Below are 25,628 nucleotides of genomic sequence, written 5' to 3' on the forward strand. Positions count from 1 at the left end.
TTTCTCAGCAACTTTTAACACCATTTAACAAAAAGAGTTCTTTCTGAACCAAGGGCTACCTTTTTGCCAAATTTGGTGTAATTCCGTTCAGCAGTTCGGGCTGTAACAGCAACTAAAGTTTCCTATGGAAAAACATGTTTTGCGACTCCCCTTTTTTCTCGGCCCCCGCTACACGGATCACCCCGAAACTTTCAAGATAAGAGCGGACCGGAGCGGGCCATGAGTTTTGGAAATGTCACAAAGATTCGTCAACTTGAGCCAAAGTTATTGGGAATAGGGTGTTGCGATTTATCCTATGGTAACTAGGTCCTAATTATAACTACATACTGGTGACCGCCAGTAGGTAATATACATATATATATATATACATTATGGTACGAATGTCAGACAAGGGTGGGAATGTAGTGTTATGGCCCCAAGAGATGTACAACAAAGAAGCCTCTCTACAATTATCAGACAGGGAGTGCTATGTACGAATCAGTACCACCAATGTAGCAAGCATACAAGAAAGGTACCACCAATGTTTGTACACTTGGAAATCTGCAGGATTAATCTCCAAGCAGGAATTTGAATTCCTGAAAAATAACTATCCAGTGACACCACACCTGTACCTCATTCCCAAAATTCATAAAGATTAACAATGCCCCCCGGGGAGGCCCATAATATCGGCAATTGGGGGGCTATTTGAAAATACAAGCAAGTTCATCGATTTTTTTCTACAACCCTTTGTGCGTAATTTGCCTTCGTACATAAAAGACAGTGGGGACTTTTTGAAAAAAATATTTGACACTGACTGGCACTCAGACCTTGTCATGGTAACATTGGATGTACAAAGTTTGTACACGAGTATTCGGCACCATGATGGGTTGCACGCAATCAAACATTACCTTGATACTAGGGACATTTCACTACACCAACATACAGCCATGTTATTGCAAATGGTAGAGTGGTGTCTCGAGAATAACATCTTTATGTTCAACAAGCTTCTCTATCGTCAAATACAGGGGACTGCCATGGGTACTTGCTTTGCCCCCAGCTATGCTAATTTGCACATGGGCTGGTGGGAGGAGCAAGTACTCATGGCAGAACACGGCACAGAAATGTCCAACAATGTGCTAAAATACAGTTGTTACATCGACGACACTTTTTTGCTGTGGAGAGGCAGTGAAGAGAGTGCTAGATTATTTGCTGAGAAACTAAATGAAAATTCCATGAACTTAAAGTTCACGTGTAACACCAGAAAATTGTCCATTGTCTTCTTGGACTTAGAGCTTTTCATCTCTGAGAACAAGATACAAACAAGAACTTATAGAAAACCCACTTCCGGCAATACCATCTTACATGCCGGAAGTTTTCACCCACACAGCCTGATTTCCAGCATCCCCTATGCTGAGTGTCTCAGAATGAAACGGAATTGCAGTACGCAAGAAGGTTTTGAAACATCTAAAAACCATTTATTTAAAAGATTGTGTACAAGAGGCTACTCAGATAAAATGTTGAAGAGAGCAGAGGATAAATGCTTGATGAAAAGTAGAGAGAGCTTGTTGTTCCAACACAAATCTAGTGTAACATCTACAGATAAGAATGAGACGCCTAGAATCATCACTGGGTACAATGCCTACCATACTCAAGTACGGAAAATCCTGTATAGGCACTGGCCCATAGTACGTAGTGATCCTGCTTTAGGAACGATTTACACCAAGTTGCCGCAGATTACATACAGAAGGGCAAAATCAATGAAACAGGAACTGGTAACCAATATCCCGAGCCAACCAAAAAACAGCAATTGGCTCTCTAGTCAGAAAGGATTTTCTAAGTGTACAAAATGCAAAGCTTGTCAATACGGAGTTAATGTCAGGAAAGTACACCTTCCTCTAAGAAGAACACCACTAGAGCTGAGGGGGGCTTACAATTGCAAAACAGACTATGCAATATATGTACTCCAATGTACCTGCAAAAAACGTTATGTGGGTAGCACCTTACATCCTGTCCATGTAAGAATCTTACAGCATTTAAGGGCAGTGACCAATGATGATCAAAGCTATCCGGTGGCTCGCCACATTAACGCTTTCCATAAGGGGAGAACAGAAGATCTGCAATACTTTGTGATCAATAGTATTAGCAAAAATGTCAGGGGAGGCAATAGGCTCCTGGCACTTAGGAGACTAGAGTCTAGATACATAATTCTCCTGGACAGTAAGACCCCAAATGGATTAAACTCTGACAAAGCTTTAAGCATACACTTGTAACATCATACCCTTTCAGAAAGATAACCAGGGTCCTGCAATTCAGATATAAGAACATATTAGCTCCATGCTACATACACGTATCCCACTCCTCTGAACCTTAAAAGTGAGGATACTAATGTAATAGTAAAGTATCAGCACATGTTCACTATCTTTTTTTTAAAAAACACAAGGCACTTTTTTTACGTTTAACAGGTTAAGAGCACATATATAACTGAAATAGGTAAACAACCCACAGAGAAACCATCAATTCAAGACCAAATAGTCCTAAACCAGGATAAAATGTGAAGGTTGTGATGAACATTGAACTATCAGAATGCCCACAAGGGCTCAATTCCATTATGTAAAGCTTTGTTCGCCAATTGAAAATGACTGTTTGAAATATACAAATGAATTTTTGACAAAATCTGGTCTAGGCATAATAACTTGACAATATGTAATAAGATCTCACAGTGGTTTATCAAGTTTCATTTAGGCACTTATTCACAGCTAGTGTTTATGTATTTTGCACTTTCACATTGTTTTGTTTCATTGACTGCGTGTATACAGACATTTACATTGCGTTGCATACATAGAAATGAATGTTTTTCTGTTGATTTGGGTATGATTGTGTAATATATTTTATTTAAATTGATTCAAATGAATTTGTAGTAACAATCGTACTATGCTACAAAATGCACTTGCAATGAATCGGATTTGATAACGTGTAAACAATGCCCACTGACGATCACTATTGCACGCAATAACTGTTTCTATGTCCATGGAATTAGCCGATGTAAACAAAATACGTAATCAAGTTACTCTGACCATCGAGTGGCGCTTGTGTGTATATAAACTGTCTTCTCTGAGCACAAAGGTGTTGTGACCAAGGCGGCTTGTGTCTGCCGAAACGCGTTAAGCCATTCTTGCAGGGTGAATAAATCCCTTTTCGTGAAGCCCACGGAGTCAGTGCCTTTTTTCTTATCTGGACGAGTGAAGGTTTGGATTCTATATATATATATATATATATATATATATATATATATATATATATATATATATATATATATATATATATATTCAGAGATAGAGAGAGAGAGAGAGACAAAGAGACTCCAAACCCTGGCCCCGCAATCGCTCCAAGAGAACCAGGCACGGACCTGAGCGCATTCAGTAAACACTCACAACTGCGTTGATAAATGCAGGATGCAGTGAAGTTTTGTTGAAGAATATTCGCCACCAAATGAACAGGCATAGTGCCTGCCATGACCCGTTTCACTCGCATCACGCAAGCTTGATCACATGACGCGTATTGTGATCAGAAGACAAAATAGATAACAGACATGGCAGGAAATGCTCAACTGCCTTTCAACACAATATGAAACACTGTGAAAAATAGAAAACCGACTGTATACCAGCATTAGAGGCTTCGATAATCTACAAAAGTGCTATAGCAAATTGACAAATAACGGCTTTTTATAATGAAAATAAATATAGATCAATGACACATTCTAATATGTGGGGTTACTGTAGTGTAGTTCCAATATTCCCAATAGGCTCTACGCATTGGAATAATATACAGTATAGATTTGACATAGGACTGCAGTCAGTATGTCTCTATCAAGTATATTAAACTTAATTGTGTGTGCCAGCTAGCTCAGAGGTCACTAGAAACTTTCTCGAATACACAAGAAGGGATTGGGTCTTGACAACCGCATAAACATGACAACTTTGTTTCTACAAGAATCGAAACATATCTTCAGAGTCGTGGAAACAATAGATAAGTATTTTACTCAGTCAATCGTGTATGCTTCGTTTCTACAGAGTTGCACAGAAATAGAGAGACAGGCATTTCAATAAAAGGGATTTATTGAAAAGTCTTCTTTCTCATGCAAGAGAGGTGAACTGCTACAATCGATAGACAGAATACATAGTATAATGCGTAAAGCAACAATAGTATTATAAAATAATACTGTAATAGCATTGTCTGTTGCTATGACATGTAAAAATACATACAAAAATAACACAGGCTAAAATACTCAACTGGTGCTTCTAAAATATGCCTACCCCAATGAACCTAACCTTGGTCTAGTACTAGGGAAGAATTAAGTGCTGCTTAGCATAAGTTTTAGTTCTGCCAAGAATTGCCAAAGGTCTCTCTAGGTTCTAATCAGCTCCATACCTTTAGAATGAAAGAGGTTGGTATCTCTGTCTCAGACTCGATTTCCCAACACCCCGCAAGGGGAGTCAGAAACACTGGAGCTGGATTCTCGGCAGGAGGATGACAGCTTCTTTGTCAGTGCGTTCGCTGGAGAGTCGGCTTCCTTCGGCACTTGCTGTAGCGAGTTGTGCCGGGCAAGTAGGTAGTAGAACTGCACCGAACCACCCCGTGCTTTGATATTGCAAGTGAAGGTATATTTATAACTTGAAGGTGTTTAGGAATGCCAGCTTTGACGTAAAGTCGGGCATATGAACTTCATAGATGAACCCCTAAGGAATAGTTGTTCATGCACAATAAATGAGTTCTTGGAGAAATCAATATCCAAGCAGGGGAAAGTTCCTTACAGCTTAAGAGCCTTGTTTTCGTAGAACTTGTTGTGACGTTGATGAACGGATGGAAGTAGCCATGCCTGTATTTGGGTAGCATGGGCTATGCCTAAATAAGGACTGGATTTCTATGACTCTATAAGGGCAACGCGAATCGTACCTATATAAGGGCCTGAATCGGGAAAATCCATTCGGAATCTAAAACGCCATATAACATTACAACTGATCTAAATTACAGCACTATATATCTACCTTAATTGGAAAGTATTGTACACATCTTGACCGATCAAATGTGCAACTAAAGTGCAAATGCCAACTATGTAAAAGTCATTAAAGTGTACATAAGTATAAAGTGCTAGTGCAAAATCCCTGAAAATATGTACATATGAATCGCTAGTTGATAATAAACTGCAAGTGCCAAATTATTAAAATATCCCAAATGAGATATATCAATTGATCACCAAGCAATATATAATTTGATATTTAAAACAAGGGCCTTAAAACAGTTAGCACCTAAATACATGATTTAAAAGACACTCACAAAACAAGGCAATAAATATAGTTCCAAATGACAGCAGCCGAGACATATTAAGAAGGATTCAATTTCATACAAAGCCTAGCCAAATATCAAAGGTACATCTATAAGAGAAAATGTCAGTCCTATCTGACTAAAGTGCAAAACCTACAAAATTGTGCAAAACAAGTGTGTGCAAAATTCTATTTCAGTAGCAGCAATCGTTGCCCTCAAACTTGATTGATCAGCATCATACAGTACTTATGATCGTGAACTCATATAATAAAGGATCACATTTGAGATTAAAACCAAGATTATAAATGAGCAGATAAGAAGATCAAATGTTCTAAAAAGACAGTAATAAAGAACACAAAATATACCAATGAATTCATATGTACGGAAGGAAAAGAACATACAGAAAGTATTACAGGAAATTGTGCATATCTTCACTAGTGTACATGCCATTCGGCATTCTCGTGTCTAGGGCTAGAATAAAGTGTGTTTCCAATTGCCTAAGTCTTTTTTCTCTGTTCCCTCCCCAGCCAGGCTTGGGAACGACACCTAACACAGAATATGTCAAGTCTTTCAACTTGTTCTGGTGAACTAGCTTAAAGTGTCGGGCAACTGAATAGCTAGAATCAGAGTTCAGAATAGCCCTGACATGTTGAAGAATACGCTTGTGTACTGGAGCCTTAGTACTCCCTATGTAGGCAAGACCGCAAGTACATTTCAGAATGTATACAGCAAATTCAGTGCAGCAGGTCAGGTACTCTATGATCTTAATTCTTTTGTCACTAATCTAGTCACATTGGGAGTCAGATTACATGCGAAAGTGCAGGCAGGACATGAAGTGCATTTCTGGAAACACCTGCTGACCAACCATGAATTTTAGGAAGAGTTTCAGGACTAGATTTCACCAGGGCATCCCTTATTGAGGGTGCCCACCTGAAAGTAATATCAGGTAATGTTGGTAAGATTGACCCCAAAGTCATGTCGGTAAGCACAATAGGCCATTGGGAGTAAATTATTATACGGATCTTTTGTTCCTGTACACTAAAGGTGGTTATCAATCTTACTTGCCGTTTTTCTTCAATGTTGAGTGCATCGGGGGCTCCCTCCACAGAGACAGGGTGTTCTTTATGTTTCAACAATTCTTCTCTTGTATGGGTATTAGCTTTTTCCAGGGCTATAATGAGTTGTGACATTTTATAGCCTCTATTCAAGAATCTAGAGAGAGCCTTCAGCTGGCATGTGTCTGTATCAATGACTGAACTACAAATATGGCGAATACGCAAGAATTTGCCGTGAGGAATGCTCCTGATCAGATGGCGGGGTGGGAACTATCTGCATGTAAAATAAAATTATCTGCAGTTTGCTTGCGATGTAATTTGGTATGAACTTTGTTGTTATTAATATATACCAAAGTATCCAGAAATTCCACACTTTTGTCATTGATAGTTGCGGTGAATTTCAAATTCAACTCATTTTGATTAATAGTGTTGACAGATTCAAGAGCCGTTTCCTGTGTTCCATCCCAAATTAAACAAACGTCATCTATATAGCGCCAGTAATGTACAACATGTTTATACAAGACCCTGTGTTTGGCCATGAGGACACGCTCCTCCCACCAGCACACATGAGGACATGAGTAGCTGGGGGGAAAACATGCCTCCATGGCCACCCCTCTAAGTTGCTGGTATATTGTCTGATCAAAAGAAAAACAGTTGTTCTACAAGCACATTTCCGTCTTCACAATTAGCATATTGTTATTTTCTTTCATACCAATGTCCCTTCTGCCCAAAAAGTACTTGGTTGCTCAAATACCATCCAGATGATTTATGCTTGTATCCAAGGATTCATTATCCATTACAACAAGTAGATATCCAAGATGCCAAGTAACTTTATTGATCTTACTCAAAAAGTCTGTGGTGTCCCTAACATAAGATGGTAAAGATGTTACATGAGGTTGAAGAAAATAATCCACGTACTTTGACACATTTTCAAGCAGGGTTTTCTGTGCCGAAATAAAGGGGCGTCCGGGAATATGAACAGTCTTTATATGCACCTTAGGCAAAAAATACAAAACAGGGGTAACTGGGTGCTCAACTTTAAGAAATCCATATTCATCTTTTGTAAGGAGCCCCATCTTTTTCCACTTAGACAGATTTTAAATACTTTATCCTGTACCTGTCGCATGTCATGTTTAGAAGATTTTCAGTAGCAGAAAAGGTTGGAAAGATGACGAGCAGCTTCAAGCATATATTGTTGGTGGGGCTACAGGGATGTTATTGTTAGGAAATAAAAAAATTTAAACGTAGAAATTTGCTGAAAAAAAACAAAGGTTATAGGAACGTTATAGTTAGGTTCAGATTTTACATGCACAAAAGCTTAGAAATGCAGCAGTTGTAGCTACCTGAGAAAACTACATAACATATATATATATATATATATATATATATATATATATATATATATATATATATATATATATATATATATATATATATATATATATATATATATATATATATATATATATATATATATATATATTCAAACCAAATTTCTTTCCTGTATTAAAAATAAATATATATATGTATATGTTAGAAATGGAGATCTCTGGTCGGCTAAGGCTTGCGACAAAGCCAGGCAGAGACCACCACTCTAGTCAGAGAAAGGGAGTTACACGCCAAAGATAATCCCTGCTCACCCCCTTGGTAGCTTGGCATGAGCAGTCAGGCTTATCTCGGTGGTGATGTGTAAAGCATCTGCACAACACACACAGTAACAACATACCAGGCACACCACAAAAGGAATTCCACACAAGGTTATATATAAAAATAGCCTTGTATTATCGGAAAACACATTAGGGGGTAATAACACAATATACACTGTGCCAACTGGCACTGGGCAATATTTACAGGGGACTTATTTACACGGGAGAGGGCCACGTGGGCCACTGTCAGAACCAATCATAATCTCAGAACACAACCAGTAATCCCTGGCAGACACTATACTCAGCGTCAACCTGTAACATAAATCATAATAGACACAGTATCACATAAGGCGAGAACTCTATTCTGCGCCAGCCTCGTAAGTCTGAATGTAGTAGACCACAATCTCCTAGACATACCTTGCATTAGAAAATAAACGTAATAACATAATCTGAAATAGGGAATAAATCAAACCTAGACCAAAGTAGAGAATCAACATAAAACCTAAGACAGTAGGTAAAACCTAACAAGCATTAAAAGCACATCTATAAGCATATATCAAGGTGCATAACACATACTATAAACATCACATTTCCTAGCACCTATATAACTCACACTAGGGCTTTGCGCCCTATAAACCTAATAGTCCCCAGGGCCAATTGGCCATCTCTAAGGTGCTAAAATGCCCTCTGTCCAGAGTCAGGGCATGCTGCCAATGCAGCGACAGTCAAGGGTGCGCACTTTTCGCAAACCTAAACGTCACAAATGCAGGCCTAAGCGTTGCAGCTGGCACTAAGTGCTGCGCAGCTGTGCAGGAAAGGATGGGGCAAAGGAGTGCATCTCACTCCTGGATTCAACACCTGTCCCCTAAAATGCAAAAAGACCTAAACGGTGCAGATGCCCACTACTTGCTGGGCAGCTGGGAAGTAGAGAAAGTGCGGCATGTGCTCCCAGTGACCCTCAGGACAAAATGTGCAAGACGTGGGAGCCCTTTAGGCTCTAAAAATAAACATGTGTCTGGGAGCACTCTGGCTCCTGAAATAATGTTGCCAAACGTTGGAGCCACCTAGGCTCTGTAAATAAATAAGGTACCCCTGCACATGTCCTCAGGGAGCGCACTGGCGCAATAAACAAACATCCCCACGAGGTCTGACCGCCCCCCTTCCATCCGGGTCAGCTCAAAACTTAGTAATGGCACTGTGCCACAAAGGGCACCAAGCAACAGGGAGGTCCCACTTACCAGACTGCTCAGGGGGGCGCTCCTTCCATGCTGCGGGACTCTTCGGGAGGTGGAGCGGGGCTCTCTCCTCACTAGGAGAGCCCCGCACACCGTCTTCTCGTTGCGCTTCAGCATGCAAGGGAGAGCCCCTGCTCCTCGGGGACGCTCTCCCTTGCACGCGGTGGGGGTAGGCTCCGGCAATGTGCCTCAAGCCCCCTCCGCCGTCACGCTACACTTGGTGGCGCCTGCGGGGCTCTCCCTCCATCATGGGAGCCCGCGCAGGCAGGCACCATTGTTCTCTCTCCGGGCATCCTCTCTCCTCCCTAAGGGAGACCAGCAAGATTCGGCGTGGCTTCTTCTCGGCGGGCGGGACTTCCTGTTGCACCGCAGGCCCCGCCCATGTTCCGGGCAAGGTTGCCTGACTTCCTAGGGGCCGCGGTGGTGATTTTCTCGGCGGCAAGTGGGGTAGGCTCCCTCGAGAATACAAATAAAGTTACAAGTGGGGTGGCACCCGCAATTTAAGAATAAAAATATGCGGGGTGGCACCCGTATTATAAATAAAGAGATAAGCGGGGTGGGCACCCGCAATTAAGGGCATCATAGGGGAATCCCTCACACAGGGATTCCCTCCAACAGGACACGCAGCCCAGCGCTGCACAAACTCACGCATTCCTCCTCCTTTGTGGGAAAGTTTAGAATAATAAGCATAGCGCCCCCATGCTGCAAAAGGTCCTGGGAGCTGGGAAGAAAGGCAAAAGGGTTCCAGGAATAAGGAGCAACTGGAGCAGAAAGGGGTCCCAGCAGAAATGTCCTCCAGGCATCCAGGGGCAGGGCCGAGCCTAGGGCGGCAAGCCTTTCCCTGGGTCCCAGCAGCAGCACTCCCCAGTAAATTCAAGTCCACAAACAAGAACATTTTCATGGGGTCACAGCCCCTCCTTTTATACAGCTAAATCCTTTGTTCTCAAAGGTGCAGGCAAGGGGAGGACCAGATACAACTGGTTCTGGAGCACTTTGTTTTGCTCAGCTCCCCTCTCTATTCACAAGGCAGGCCAGGGACATCAGACACACCACAGGGGGTGGAGCCAGCATTGTGGAGGGAAGGCACAGCCCTATTCAGGTCCCAGGTGCAACTCCTCCCTCCCATCTACATGCAGAGCTCCCTATTCACCACCGGGCAGACTCGTCCTGGCTCCTGGAGCCAACCACACCAGCCAGCCCATGTCACTCACAAGCCAGACAGGCAATTCACATCTCACAGCACACAGAAATGCCAACTTCTAAAAGTGGCACTTCTCCACTAGACACAATAAATCTCCGCACACCATCTCGCAGCATTTATCCTCGCGAGTTTGCAAATACCAAACTCGACCCTGCACTCCCCACATATCAGGATCTACCATGGACACAGATATCCCCCATGCATTCCTATGGGAGGGCAGGCCACTCTCAGCACACGCACTCAGAGTGCGCACGCACTTTACACTGGGCCACAGTGCTAAAGTGCGCTGAGGCTTAAAATCACTACCACAATGTATAAATATATATGTGAACAACTCAAATCCAACTCCCACAAGAACTCCATGTCAAAAGGCACGGACTCGAAGTGTTAAAATTCAGCATACATTTTTTGAGCACGATTGCCCTCAATCCCAGAGGCAAAGATATGCGTTTTGGCTTTCAGGAAGTCTTTGTCAGTCTGGTTTGGCACCAAAATACAAACAAATTAACCCCTTCGATGCTCATGACGGAACGGTTCAGTCATGGGGCACAGTGGAGTTGTGCTCATGTAGGAACCGTTCCGTCATGACCACACCCATTATCATTGACCCTCAGCACAGGAGGGGAATATGTCAAGCAGTGATGGGATTAAATAGCCTTTCCCATTGGATCATTAAGTAGACATAGAAAACCTACTATAATGATTGTAGTAAGCGTGCAAACCAAAATGCTACGTATCCAGTTACACTACAGCTAAAAGCCAGCATTGTTGCAGGTAAGATATGAGCACATATAATACATTGCATAATACAATATGAAATTGAGCTGAAAGGAACATAGTAGCAGATAGTATTGATGGTTAAATGCACATTTAAAATATAAACACCAATTTTTTGTATCTATTATGCAATCAAAGTCTCCCATTACAATGAGATCCCCAGCCCATTCTAGAAGTTCAGAATTTAAGTAATAGATAACCTCCGGACAGTCAGCATTAGGACCATAGACCATACATACTGTGACCTTACATTCAAGAATTGAAAGCTGAGCGATTGCCCACCTACTCCTACAGTCGGCATGTGTACGTAAAACCATGAATTTGAACTATTTATCCTTCAGTAGGGAGTCCCCCGTATAGATGCCGTCTGCGATGTGCAGACAATCAAATCGTAGCCAAGATGTTTGAAATAGCTTCTATCTTTATAGGCCAGGTGAGTTTGATACTACAAATACGTTTGCTAGAGCTAGAATGGTTCAGGTAAGGGCAGCCATACGAGATTTGTTACATATCAACCAGCTGGATGATGCTTGGCGTACACTGTTTCCTACAACATCGGGGTTCACTTACTTCTCTCATCCCCACAAACAGTACTCCAGAATCAACATGATTTTTACTAATTATGTGTTGTTGGGTAACGCGTCAATGATCATATGTCCAAAGGTAACCTCTGACCACAATCCCGTTATGCTTACTGTACTTCTTGGGTCATCCAGAGAAGAGAAAGCTAGGGAATTTTCATTCCCTCTGCATCTTTTAGGCAATTCTGATTTCGTAATGTATATGCAAGTGGTCCTGAAGGAATATATAGTTAATATTCTTTACACCACTTCCTTCGCAATGGTATGGGACTGCTTAAAAGCGTGTGTGAGATGGGCTACTTTCCAGTATATAGTCAAGCAGAACCGACTCAATAGTAACCAGCTAGGTAATGAACATAGGCTATATATCGAGTTAGAACAGCAGCACGCTCGTACAATAGCTTTAAAGGATACTGGTGGACAGCATATATATGCTTAGACTATTGATGTAAGAGCGAAGCTCAGCAGAAGGTTGAAGGACAAAGTTGGTAATAACTTCCTTAAATTTTGAAAGAGACAGTATGAGTATGGAGAGAGGGTGGGAAGGGTATTGGCTTATCAACTTGCAGACCAGAGGGCTAAGTCACACATCAAGAAAATCAATGGTGTGGATGGTGGAACCTATATGAAACCTCATTACATAGCAGAGCAATTTAGGATCTTTTATGCCAATCTATACAAGGAATCAGGAAGCTTTATTCAACCAATGGGTATGGATTATTTACAAGAGAGCATACTACCTGCTCTGGATTTATCTCAAACCGTGGGTTTAGAGAGTAATGCTGACCTTGTGGAATTGAATGCAGCAATTGGGGCCTTGCCTAGTGGCAAAGCGGCGGGTGAGGACACCATCCTGCTTGAGTTTTATAAAACATTCAGGGATGTATTGATGCCAGTACTCAAGCTGATTAGTGAAATACTGCAGGGAGGGGAATAGAGCTAATATTGTGGTCTTCCTGAAAAAAGGACAAACCAGTGGAAGACTTAGGCACATATAGACCGATATCCCTTATCAACGTGGGTGCAACAATCTTCTCTAAGCTTCTCGCTTCCAGCCTCGCCCCATTTATTCACTTATAGGTCTCAGAAGAACAGCACGGTTTTGTTTTAGGTAGGGACACGGTAGAACATATAAATACAGCCTTTGCAGCTTTTGACATCACTAGTCACATGGATCAGCGGATCGGGATGCTGATGTTGGAGGCCGAGAAGGCATTCGACCGAGTAGCTTGGGAGTTTCTGTGGTGTACTATGTTATCTTTAGGCCTCGGTCAGAGGTTTGTCTCGGAGGTACAGCGACTCTATCATAATCCAACTGCTGTCATTAAACTTAACGGCTGCACATCTAGTGTTGTTAGTATACAGCGGGGTACACGTCAGGGGTGCCTGCTCTCCCCTTGAGTATTCGCTCTCTACATTGAGCCGTTTATTAGGCATCTACTACAGAATGCTCATATCTCGCCAGAGACGACATTGCGGTATTCACTACAGGCTCACAGGAAGCTTTAGCAGTATTAACTCATAAGGCACAACATTTCAGATCTTTTTCTGGCTATAAGCTCAATCTAAACAAGACACAGTCAATCCTAAATTATGTACCAGTACCGGCTCCACCTGAGTTAGGTATCACTGCTTCTGCTAGCTACCTCAGTGTGTGTTTTAGCTTTTGCACTGAGGACTTTATGGCCTTGAACTACGAACCACTGCTTAAAAAAATTACTGCTGATCTGCGTAGGTGGCACAAGCTGCCTTTGACTATTATTGGGAGATGTAATATAGTGAAAATGAATGTTCTGCCTAAATTCCTTTACTTGTTTTGTTCTATTTCTCTAAGAGTTCCAATGTCTTTTTTTAAGCGGCTTGACAGTGTTATTGGAAGTTTTATTTGTGACTATCGCAGAGCCAGGAGAGCTCTTAGATATATTAAGTTGACATATGAGCAAGGTGGGTTTCAACTCTCCAATTTTAGAACATATTTCGGGCATCCTTTCTTAACCGTATCCAGAGCCTACTTTTGGGACCTAGGGGTCGATTAGGATCGCGGACGGAAACGTGTTCCGTCCGCCGAGGAAGGTGGCAAGATACTCCGGACCTGTCCGCGGAAAATCCGCAATAGCGATTAGGATCAAATTTGATAGAAACGCCGATCGCGGCGGACGGAGCACATCAATCTCCGTTCGCGGCGGTCGAAGTACACCTGAGGCCGCGGCAGGCGGACGGAACCGAAAGAACACCAACCGCCGCGTACGCACATGACCAGGAAAACAACCACTTCCCCCGCGATACCTGCGTAGTGTCCGTGTCCGCAATTAGGATAACTCCGCAAGTACCCCGGTAGCCACCGCGATCCATGTCCGCGGCGGTACCAATGCTACGAGAAACCGTGCTCTACAGCGGAAGTCCAACACGAACAACATCCCTACAGTCAAACCAATGCCATACATTGCGACAGAATTTATCACCAAACACATGAAAAAGAACTACCACCCACCTGACACATCTAAACCAATCACAAGACACAATGACCCACCCCCAAGATCCGCATAATGCACACCTGGCAACACACCCACCTATCACCTGACTGCCAATAACCATTCACACAGGGCCAAGACACAGACTATAAATTAACTCCCACCCACTCCAGAAATCCTCTGCATCACAGCATAGCTGCTAGCAGGAGACACCACTTAGCCAACAGCAAACACAGATATCATACACACAACCCACACCCAAACACACCCTCTACACAAAGACCCACCACACCATCCCTAAACACCACAGACCAGCACCTCCCAATTCACACAAACACACACCCCGAGCACCATGGCACCAAAAAAAACCCTAAATTCACTGACACCGAGTTAAAGGTTATGGTAGATGAGATAATTCGTGTAGAACCCCACTTATTTGGGGCCCTAGTGCAGCAGACCAGCATAGCTAGGAAAAACAGCATGTGGGACCGGATTGTCACCAGGGTCAATGCCTCCGGGACTGTCCCGAGGACGAAGCAGGAAATTCAGAGGCGGTGGCATGACCTCAAGACCCGAGTGAAATCCATCAGAGCCAAGAATTATCTCCGGGCCAATCACACAGGCGGTGGAACCCCCCCGGAGCCCTTACCGTACACCGAGTGGGAGGAGAAGGTGCTGACCATCCTGCACCCTGAGAGCCTTGATGGACTTGAGGAGGGAGAAGAGGCTGGTAAGTACCAACCAAGCACCACAAGCACAACAACACTGTGTGCCTCACACAACTCTGAAGACACATCTCCCAGACCCAACCCATGCATGCAGTCCACATACTCACCAACGTCTAAACCACTCCAAACGGCCCCCATGTCCATAGGGAGGGTGGTGGTGTTGTGTGGGGTGTGTGAGGGGACGGAACTTCAACTCCCAACAGGCCCGCATGTCCATAGGGAGGGTGGTGGTGGTGGGTGGGGTGTGTGAGGGGACGGAACTACAACTCCCAACAGGCCCACATGTCCATAGGGAGGGTGGTGGTGGTGGGTGGGGTGTGCTAGAGGTCACTAGACCAACTCCCAACACGCCCACATGTCCATAGGGAGGGTGGTGGTGGGTGGGGTGTGTGAGGGGACGGAACTACAACTCCCAACAGGCCCACATGTCCATAGGGAGGGTGGTGGTGGTGGGTGGGGTGTGTGAGGGGACGGAACTACAACTCCCAACAGGCCCACATGTCCATAGGGAGGGTGGTGGTGGTGGGTGGGGTGTGTGAGGGGACGGAACTTCAACTCCCAACAGGCCCACATGTCCATAGGGAGGGTGGTGGTGGTGGGTGGGGTGTGTGAGGGGACGGAACTACAACTCCCAACAGGCCCACATGTTCATAGGGAGGGTGGTGGGTGTGAGTGGACGGAACTACAACTCCCAACAGGCCCACATGTCCATAGGGAGGGTGGTGGTGGTGGGTGGGGTGTGCTAGAGGTCACTAGACCAACTCCCAACAGGCCCACATGTCCATAGGGAGGGTGGTGGTGGTGGGTGGGGTGTGTGAGTGGACGGAACTACAACTCCCAACAGGCCCACATGTCCATAGGGAGGGTGGTGGTGGTGGGTGGGGTGTGCTAGAGGTCACTAGACCAACTCCCAACAGGCCCACATGTCCATAGGGAGGGTGGTGGTGGTGGGTGGGGTGTGTGAGGGGACGGAACTACAACTCCCAACAGGCCCACATGTCCATAGGGAGGGTGGTGGTGGTGGGTGGGGTGTGTGAGGGGACGGAACTACAACTCCCAACAGGCCCCCATGTCCATAGGGAGGGTGGTGGTGGTGGGTGGGGTGTGTGAGGGGACGGAACTACAACTCCCAACAGGCCTCCATGTCCATAGGGAGGGTGGTGGTGGTGGGTGGGGTGTGTGAGGGGACGGAACTACAACTCCCAACAGGCCCCCATGTCTATAGGGAGGGTGGTGGTGGTGGGTGGGGTGTGCTAGAGGTCACTAGACCAACTCCCAACAGGTCCACATGTCCATAGGGAGGGTGGTGGTGGTGTGTGGGGTGTGTGAGGGGACGGAACTACAACTCCCAACAGGCCCACATGTCCATAGGGAGGGTGGTGGTGGTGGGTGGGGTGTGTGAGGGGACGGAGCTACAACTCCCAACAGGCCCACTTGTCCATAGGGAGGGTGGTGGTGGTAGGTGGGGTGTGCTAGAGGTCACTAGACCAACTCCCAACAGGCCCACATGTCCATAGGGAGGGTGGTGGTGGTGGGTGGGGTGTGTGAGGGGACGGAACTACAACTCCCAACAGGCCCACATGTCCATAGGGAGGGTGGTGGTGGTGGGTGGGGTGTTTGCCTGTGCCGACTGAATTGCAAAAACAAATAAATTTAAACGTAATGGCCACATGACTCATCCTCACATTTTTGTTTTGCAGGGGATCCTAATCTGACAGCTGGAATAAACACCCGGCCTCCAGCCTCGCCACACTCAGAAGTCTCAGGGGACGATTGGCCAGCCACCTCCGGGGCTGAGGATGGTGCCGGCTCAAGCAGGCAGCCAGGGACATCTGGCTCCCAGGTCACACCTGCACCAACGACTACGGCCTCTGCCATTTCCACAACACCGGCCACTGTGACCTGCACAGCCACCTCCAGCACCACCTCCACCACCACTACTACCACCACTTCTGCCCCTGCCACCCTGCCCAACCCACCGCCCAACGCTGGGCCAGCGCCATCCCAGCCACGCAGGGAGAGTGAGAGACAAAGCAGAGATGCAAGGCCAGATCCGGCAGGCAGGAGCACAGCACAAAGACGGCATGATGACACAACTACACCCAATGCCGTGCAACAGTCTCTAGAAGCACTAGCCAGGGTGGAGGAAAACTATCTACGTGGCCAGGCACAGGCAGACCGGGCCCACCAGGAGTTTGTTGAGAACACTGCAATGTTGGGGGCCATCGAGAGGCGGCTTGGCCAACTCGTGGACATATTTACCATGTCTAATACCATGTGGATGCCATGGATATCCGCTAACACCACCCTCCCCACACCCCCTCAAACAACGCCACCGCCACCACCACCACCACCGCCACCTGTGCCACTGGCAGCGGATGTGGTACCTGATCAGCCTGCACCTCCAGCTGACTCCGTCCCGACACAAAGACGGAGGGGCCGTCCGAGGCTGGAAGTGGGCGAGAGCAGTGTTGAAGCTCCTTCCACACGCTCCAAGAGGAGCCGACAATGACTTTTAGAGTACCTGAGCCTGCCATTCACCCTGCCAACTATCCGGTCCCACCTGGCACAGGCCTGCTGCACTAGGCAGACACCACCCTATGTGGTGTCAGCACAGACATTTCATCTGCCATAACCTTTAACTCTCACTACCCCACCCCTTCACTCATTTGTAAATATGCACCTACACCTATGCACAATCTGTAAATAAATACCACTTACTCACTCCATGATGTGTTGCCTCCATGTTTATTCACATGATTGCATCAGAAACAGACATTACCAGGTTCATGGATCCAACTGGTACAGAATCATGCCGCAAGGGAGTGACCTAGGGAAACATAGAAACCGCAAAGACACGTTAGGAAACACCATCACACTCATCCCAACACACTGCAGTGCAACATTCAACAAACCACACACATCACAACAGGAATGGATGAGACTACACACATCATGGAGACGTGCATGTACTCATAAATGAATAGACACACACACATGCATACATCACATAACAGAACACATAGATGATGGCCAACACAATGACACAAGACCAGCAAACCTACACAGGGCATACACAAGCAGCACAAGAGGAGCACACTCACAATCAAGGGAAGTAGCGATCAATGAGCTGGCGCCTCTGGTCCACACCTTCCTCCTCACCACTATCCTCATCAGTCGACATGTGTGGGTCGGGAGGGCGAGGAACTTGCTGTTCATCTGGGTCCAAGAGCAGTTCAATGTTATTGCGCACAGCCAGGTTGTGGAGCATGCAGCAGGCAATCACGATCTTGCATACTTTGCCTGGTGAGTAAGGCAGGGCCCCTCCAGTCTTATCCAGGCACCGAAACCAAGACTTAAGCAGGCCAAATGTTCATTCTACCACTCGACGTGTCCTTCCATGGGCATCATTGTATCGCATTTCTCCCGCAGTAGTTGGATTGCGTATTGGACTCAGAAGCCAAGGCCTGTTTGGGTAAGCCGAGTCACCTGTGTTTGTGGAAATAAGAGAGAGAGAGAGAAACATCACAACCTGAATATGTGGGCACACCATGCCACACAGATATCACTCCTGTCACCACAGCATACTCACCAACAAGCCACGCTTGTGCCGGACGCAGATTTGCCATCAGTTGGGGGACAATGCAGCTCCGCATGATGTGGGCGTCATGTGCAGAGCCAGGAAATCTTGCACACACATGTGAGATTATGTTGTCGGCCTGGCACACCACCTGCACGTTTAGGGAATGGAAGTGCTTCCGATTCCTAAACACCTGCTCACGTGCCCGTGGTGGAATGATCGCAATATGCGTGCCATCAATGGAACCCACAACGTGTGGTATGCGACCCAGTGCATAGAAGTCTGCTTTGACCGCTGCCAACTCTGCCGCCTGTGGGAAATGAATGTAGTCATGCTTGTACAGCATCATGGCTGTCAGTACATCCCGAAGTACCGTGCTGAACATGGCCTGTGACATTCCCCTGGCATGTCCAACTGTGTACTGAAATGTGCCTGTTGCAAAAAAATGGAGTGCCGCCATCACCTTTTGCGTGGGTGAAATGGAACCTGGATAGGTTCTTCGCGGCTGCAGGTGAGGAGACAATTGGTTCACAAGCTCCAGCAATCGACGTCGATCCAGCCTGAATTTCCTGATCACCTCCTCGTCCACCATATCCTCCAGCACAGTGTATGGGCGATGGACATTTTGAGCCCTCCTGTGTGGGAGCAAATGGAATGGAACTCAATTCACATACAACGCATGTCTGTGCAACTCACTCACATGTCATCGCACTCTATCCAACATGTAATAGGCAGTGTTTAATTAGCATATGTGTGACATCTCTGATTGTCACTACAACATGGATTGACGTAGCAACAATGTGCATCCACTAGCTACATGATGTGTTGCAACATGTGCAATGCACTTTGTCTCACCTCAACATTACTGCCAACAAGACATGTGACATGACCCACATGTGTATGCGCAACATGACATACACACATGCAAGTGCATGCACACAAACAAAAATATACACACACACCATTTCGTGAAGCACCAATGGCAACACCAATAATGGTGACCAAACGGACATCACATGCATGGTGACACAATAGGCAACACGCATGCACTGAACACAAGTGAACCCCCACCATAGTCAATATCACACATATACCACTCACTGACAAGTGAATCACAATGTGGTGATACATCCGGGATCTACTGTGTAGATGTGAGGTACGATAAACTTGTGTAGGGAAATAACCGATGTCGACATGCACATGTGATGGACATTTGTGGCACACCGATGGCCATGGTATGGACACACATGGGATAGAGCATTACATGTGGAGTCACGCAATCACGCACACAACCGTCATCATGCAGCTGCAGACAATGGAACAAGGTGCATCGTCAGCTGACATGCAATCATTGACCCCGCCATGGCGGTGCATTGCTTCCGCTGTTTACGTCTGGGCATACGCGGCCCGCGTTCAACATTCCCATTGTCAGCATGTGCACGGTCCGTCACGCTCACACACCGGCAAGTGCATGTACTAGACTCCGGGACGGATGCTTCATTTGCAACAAAGTTCGATCACTGGCGCCACCATGGCGGGGCACGTATTCGGCGGGGGAGGTGCCGGCCAACACATCCATAAGCTGATGTCAATGCACATGGCAGTTCATGACCCCCCTTACAGTGACATTGCATCAGCCAGCCTACACCGGCCCATGACCGCCGTTCCGGCCATGTCAACTACCGCCGTTTCAGGCCCCGTCCACTACCGCCGTGCCAGGCCCTGCCCAGGACCGCCGTGCCGGCCATGTCAACTACCGCCGTTTCAGACCCCGTCCACTACCGCCGTGCCAGGCCCTGCCCAGGACCGCCGTGCCGGCCAGGTCAACTACCGCCGTTTCAGGCCCCGTCCACTACCGCCGTGCCAGGCCCCGATGCTCAATGACCCCTCTCATGCACCGTATAATAGCTGTGACGCATCCTGACCTGTCCGAGCGGTTGCGTGTGGATGAACAGCAAGGTGGCGGTAAGCATACTGTCAGTGTATGTTGCTTGTGAGTGCAATGCATGTATTGTTTCCCACACACATTAGTGACTTCCGTGTATCGTGTGGCTCGTTCCAATGGCATGTTGGTGACATTGGCGCAGTAAAATTTCACTTCCCGGTGCAGCATGTTGAGACGCCACTCGCTAAGCAGTTGAGTGTTCATGCACATGCTGTAGTGCTCCGTCACCCCTTGGCAAGACTGGTGTGCAGATGTAGTTGCTCATGCCCAGTCTGCATGCCCTACATGTATTACGGCCAACGCCACTTAATTCCTGTGAGGATGACTGGTTGGGGTGGGCCGTGTGCAGGTTGGGGGATCGATGGACATTGTCATCAGTGGCTTTAGGGATTCCGTAGCAGTACTGTACGTGAGTGTGCCCATGACTTACACCCATTTCCTGTTCATTTCAGCTTTGCAAGAGGGCACTCAGCCACAGACGGAGGAGATGATAGAAGGCAATGCATCCGGATCAGACGTCGCGCACACGCAGACTGACACCGAAGGGGCCAGCGCCGGAGAGGGGGACAGGACCGTCCCGGAGGTGGAGACAACATCGTCATCATCTTCAGACAGTGTTGGTGAGTCAGCACTGTTGTCACAGACTTGGAGTGGGCAATCAACACCTTCGGTCGGGACACAGCACACAGGGCCCACCCTGCCGCCAACTGCACCATGTACTGTTCGTGCACGCAGGAGTATGGGGAGCAGAGTGGCGTTCGGTGTCGGCACCGCTGCCCCAGCCTCGGTGAGCCAAAATGCTCTTTGTGCAGAGGCTGTTGATCTGCTGCGACAGCTGTGTGTGGGGCAGACCAATATGATAAATGCTTTCCAAGACCACGATAGGAAGTTGGGGCAGGTGGTGGCTTTCATGGAAGGTATGCATGGTGATCTGGCTGGTGTACACAGGACAGTGCAGTCATTGGCTAACAGTGTGTCGCATGGACTGGGTGGTACTTCTGTTACACCATCTACAACACTGGATGTCTCAGGGGGAGTGAATATTCTGACCAGGACTCTAATACAGGTTATTGCACTAGAAGCAGCGTCAGCCAGCACGTCGAGGCACGGAGGCCTCAGACCCCATCCCCTAGGTCAGCTAAATCTGTTCACAAAAACAACGTCAGATACAGTGGAGTACACACACGTGAACCAACAGAGGGGTTGGGTGTAATGGCTACACATGCTCGGGCTGTGGCTGTGTCTCACACTCCTGTATCAGGTGCTGGCAGTGTATCTGGGTCTATGGGCCATATGTCAGTCACTCGGGCTGTGGCTGTGTCTCACACTCCTGTATCAGGTGCTGGCAGTGTATCTGGGTCTATGGGCCATGTGTCAGTCACTCGGACTGTGGCTGTGTCTCACACTCCTGTATCAGGTGCTGGCAGTGTATCTGGGTCTATGGGCCATGTGTCAGTCACTCGGGCTGTGGCTGTGTCTCACACTCATGTATCAGGTGCTGGCAGTGTATCTGGGTCTGTGGCTCACGTGTCAGTCACTACATCTGTGGCTGTGTGTCACACTCCAGTTTCTGGTGCTGCCAGTCTGTCCGATGCGGGTACTTCACGCAATCCACCTGATAGTGTGATGTAAGTTGCTGTTGTATGCCCTCTGATGTACCTACTCTGGTGTCCACACTGCCCTGTTGCTATCCTCATACTGATGTACTGCATCTGGTGTACCTGCTCTGGTGTCCACACTGCCCTGTTGCTGTTTTCATACTGATGTACTGCATCTGGTGTACCTGCTCTGGTGTCCACACTGCCCTGTTGCTGTTTTCATACTGATGTACTGCCTCTGATGTACCTGCTCTGGTGTCCACACTGCCCTGTTGCTATCCTCATACTGATGTACTGCCTCTGATGTACCTGCTCTGGTGTCCACACTGCCCTGTTGCTGTTTTCATACTGATGTACTGCATCTGATGTACCTGCTCTGGTGTCCACACTGCCCTGTTGCTATTCTCATACTGATGTATGCCCTCTGATGTACTGCCTCTGATGTACCTGCTTTGGTGTCCACACTGCCCTGTTGCTATCCTCATACTGATGTACTGCCTCTGATGTACCTGCTCTGGTGTCCACACTGCCCTGTTGCTGTTTTCATACTGATGTACTGCATCTGATGTACCTGCTCTGGTGTCCACACTGCCCTGTTGCTATTCTCATACTGATGTATGCCCGCTGATGTACCTGCTCTGGTGTCCACACTGCCCTGTTGGTGAAAAAATGAAAGGAGGACCCCACGCAGGCTAATAGGGGACTGGGGGGATGATAGTTATCAAAAAGGACAGGGGTGTCCCCACGAGAAGGACAGAATGAAGGTGTGTCCAATCCTAATAAGTACACACTATGGTGAACCTATTCTTCAATGAACAGCATACCATCAATCGGGCGGGAAAGGTAAATGTACAGAGTGTAATATTCAGCTTCTAACAGTATGCATCAACTGAACAATAGCTAATGTTGTACTCAAATATTGCTATGTTTGATAGTTTCCCAGTGCTAGAGGAAGAGATGATTTTTAACAGTATGTTCAACTGAATTAGTCATATTCAGAATCTGCTATATTTAATAAATAACACAATTAAAAAGAGATGATCTCCACACCATATGTTTGGTAAACCTCTGTTTTGGATTTATTATAATTCAAAAACAATTCAAAAACAATTAATCATTCTGCATTATTACAATATTTAAAAACACATGTTATACATTTTATTAAAAATTGCCTTAAAAACACAAAGAATCAACAAGTCGACGCGGCGTTTCGGTATTCTGTTAGTATACCTTCTTCAGGACTGATTCTGGATAGATTTAAAAAAACAGAGTTACCATTCTTTTTTTTGGTGCAGATTCAAAGTACTTCTCATAGTTAAAAACATTAGATAATCATAACTAATAGATCTAAAACATCATATTATCATAACTTCTTTAGCTTGGATCTCTTTCTCCTAGGGCACCGTTCTCAAACACAAGATCTTATTTTTTACTTACAAGCACCCTACTATATGAACATCCTATATACAATCGAATGCTCTGTATTCCTCATCCCTTCACACCGATATATTGGTTGCTATTCCTATGCATAACTACACTTTAACAAAACTAATATTGTTTACCTTTCCCTTGGACTATATAGTCCAATGCTGTTAAACCCTCTTATGAACATCATGAGAATATGTTGATGGTATTCTCATCATAACGCATACCTTATGCCAGATGGAGTTCATATCTCCACTGGACAATGTTGCTTCTTATAAGGATGGGCCTGTCCCAGGATTCTGTACTTAATTTGTGATGTCACTAGGTGGGATAAATAAATCTGTTTTTTATTTACCACGACATTTTAGCTTTATCTAGAAAGATTTTATTCTATGGCATAGACAAATTGTGTTTCATGCCTAAGTAGGTGAAAAAATATTCTCAGTCTTCCTTTATGTTTTAATATATCTGTATAGTCCAAAAAAGTAGACTACTATGGGTCTTAAAACAGGATCTCACTTATTACATTCATCAAAGTTTTGTTCAACTTCAGTACCTGTTTATTCAGCATGAATATGCTGGATATTTGAGTGCCAGGAGGAGCCACCGTTTTATCAATTGTGGATATCGTCATTCACCCTAGAAAATTATAATTATTCCATTTAATATCTTTTTCGGGCCTTATTTGTTTAGGAACCCCCCTCTTTTTTATGCCTTTTTCATTTGCTCATAAGGAATCACTAACCAATTAAATTTAGGTGACGGGTATAATTTCTTAGATACTCGCTTCCAGAGCGCTCCGTTTTCGAATTGGGTCCGTTCTGCATTGAGCGACACAAAACATAAATCAAATGGATGCCCATATAGTTTATGAATAATAAATATTGATGTTGTTACTTTTTTTATGTTTTATTTTTAGCCCCCCATACTCTCTTTACTTTTAAGTTATCTGGTTTTTTCTAATTATTAAAGAAGTTGCCAAATTATTACTTTAGATATAATGGGCGGATGGAAATTAGTAAGCCCGCGTTACATTGGGGCTTCCAAATTGCTGGTTGAACTTAAGCGGACCTTGGTTTCGATTTACACCTACCTCTGGTTCTTTAATCGGCCTCCCTGCTCCTTCCTTTCTGGCAGTCCGTCGATAGTTCCCTCGACCGGTATGTTCCGAGCCACAATGAACACTGATTGTTTGTTTATCCGGGGTTTTAAGCTTCCCGTACTCTAATTGGACGCCCCTTGTCTATTCCACTATTGGTCGATCTAGGGCCAAATGCCGTCCGGTTTCTATGGCAACCGAACGCATTTCCGTATATTTCTAGGCTCATTTCCTATTCGCTGATACGATTCAGTTTGCTATTCCTCATTGGTGGCTCGGAAGCGTTCTATGGTAACCGAACGCATTTCCGTATATTCCTAGGCTCATTTTTTATAAGCTGATACGATTCAGTTAGCTATTCCTTATAGGTGGTTCGGCGGCGCGTTGTCATGGTCTATTTACATAGCGTTCTGTTTTGCCGATTCTATATTTAAGAATCCACGCGTTTCTTTAGTTTCACAGTGGTTCTTGTTTATGGAGGTAACCGACATAATTTAGTTTCAGCCGTTAGTTAGCGGTAGTATTTAGATGATCTAGTCACAACCTTCGGTATTTGTTGATTTTATTAGGTCGGGAACCCCGTGTTTCTTTTAGTCTCCCGCGTTCTTATTTTTACAAAAAGTATATACAATGAAGAACATACTCTGACCTTTCAGTCTCCCCACTGATCTATTTTGTGGAGATGCATCAAAACACTTGATCTGAGCTCATGAAGTACTCTAAGGTTGCCTATTTACCAGCCTACCATTTCTCTCATACAGGTAGAGGACATATTCCTAGCACTCTTATTACAGGTGGTTTATAGTACTTACACCCCCTTCTACTCAGCTCTTGGGTGTATTTTAATGTCAGTACTATACTGCCAGATAGTCATGGATGAAAATTCCCTTAAGCCCTATTGAACAATCTTTTCCCAATCTTCACTCGAGTTTAAACCACACCTCACACTATTGAGGGTGGACATGTAGAATTGCTCCCTTCTTTTC

The sequence above is a fragment of the Lissotriton vulgaris genome, chromosome 1_1 (genome assembly GCF_964263255.1).
Source record: "Lissotriton vulgaris chromosome 1_1, aLisVul1.2, whole genome shotgun sequence".
In the NCBI taxonomy this organism is placed as follows: domain Eukaryota; kingdom Metazoa; phylum Chordata; class Amphibia; order Caudata; family Salamandridae; genus Lissotriton; species Lissotriton vulgaris.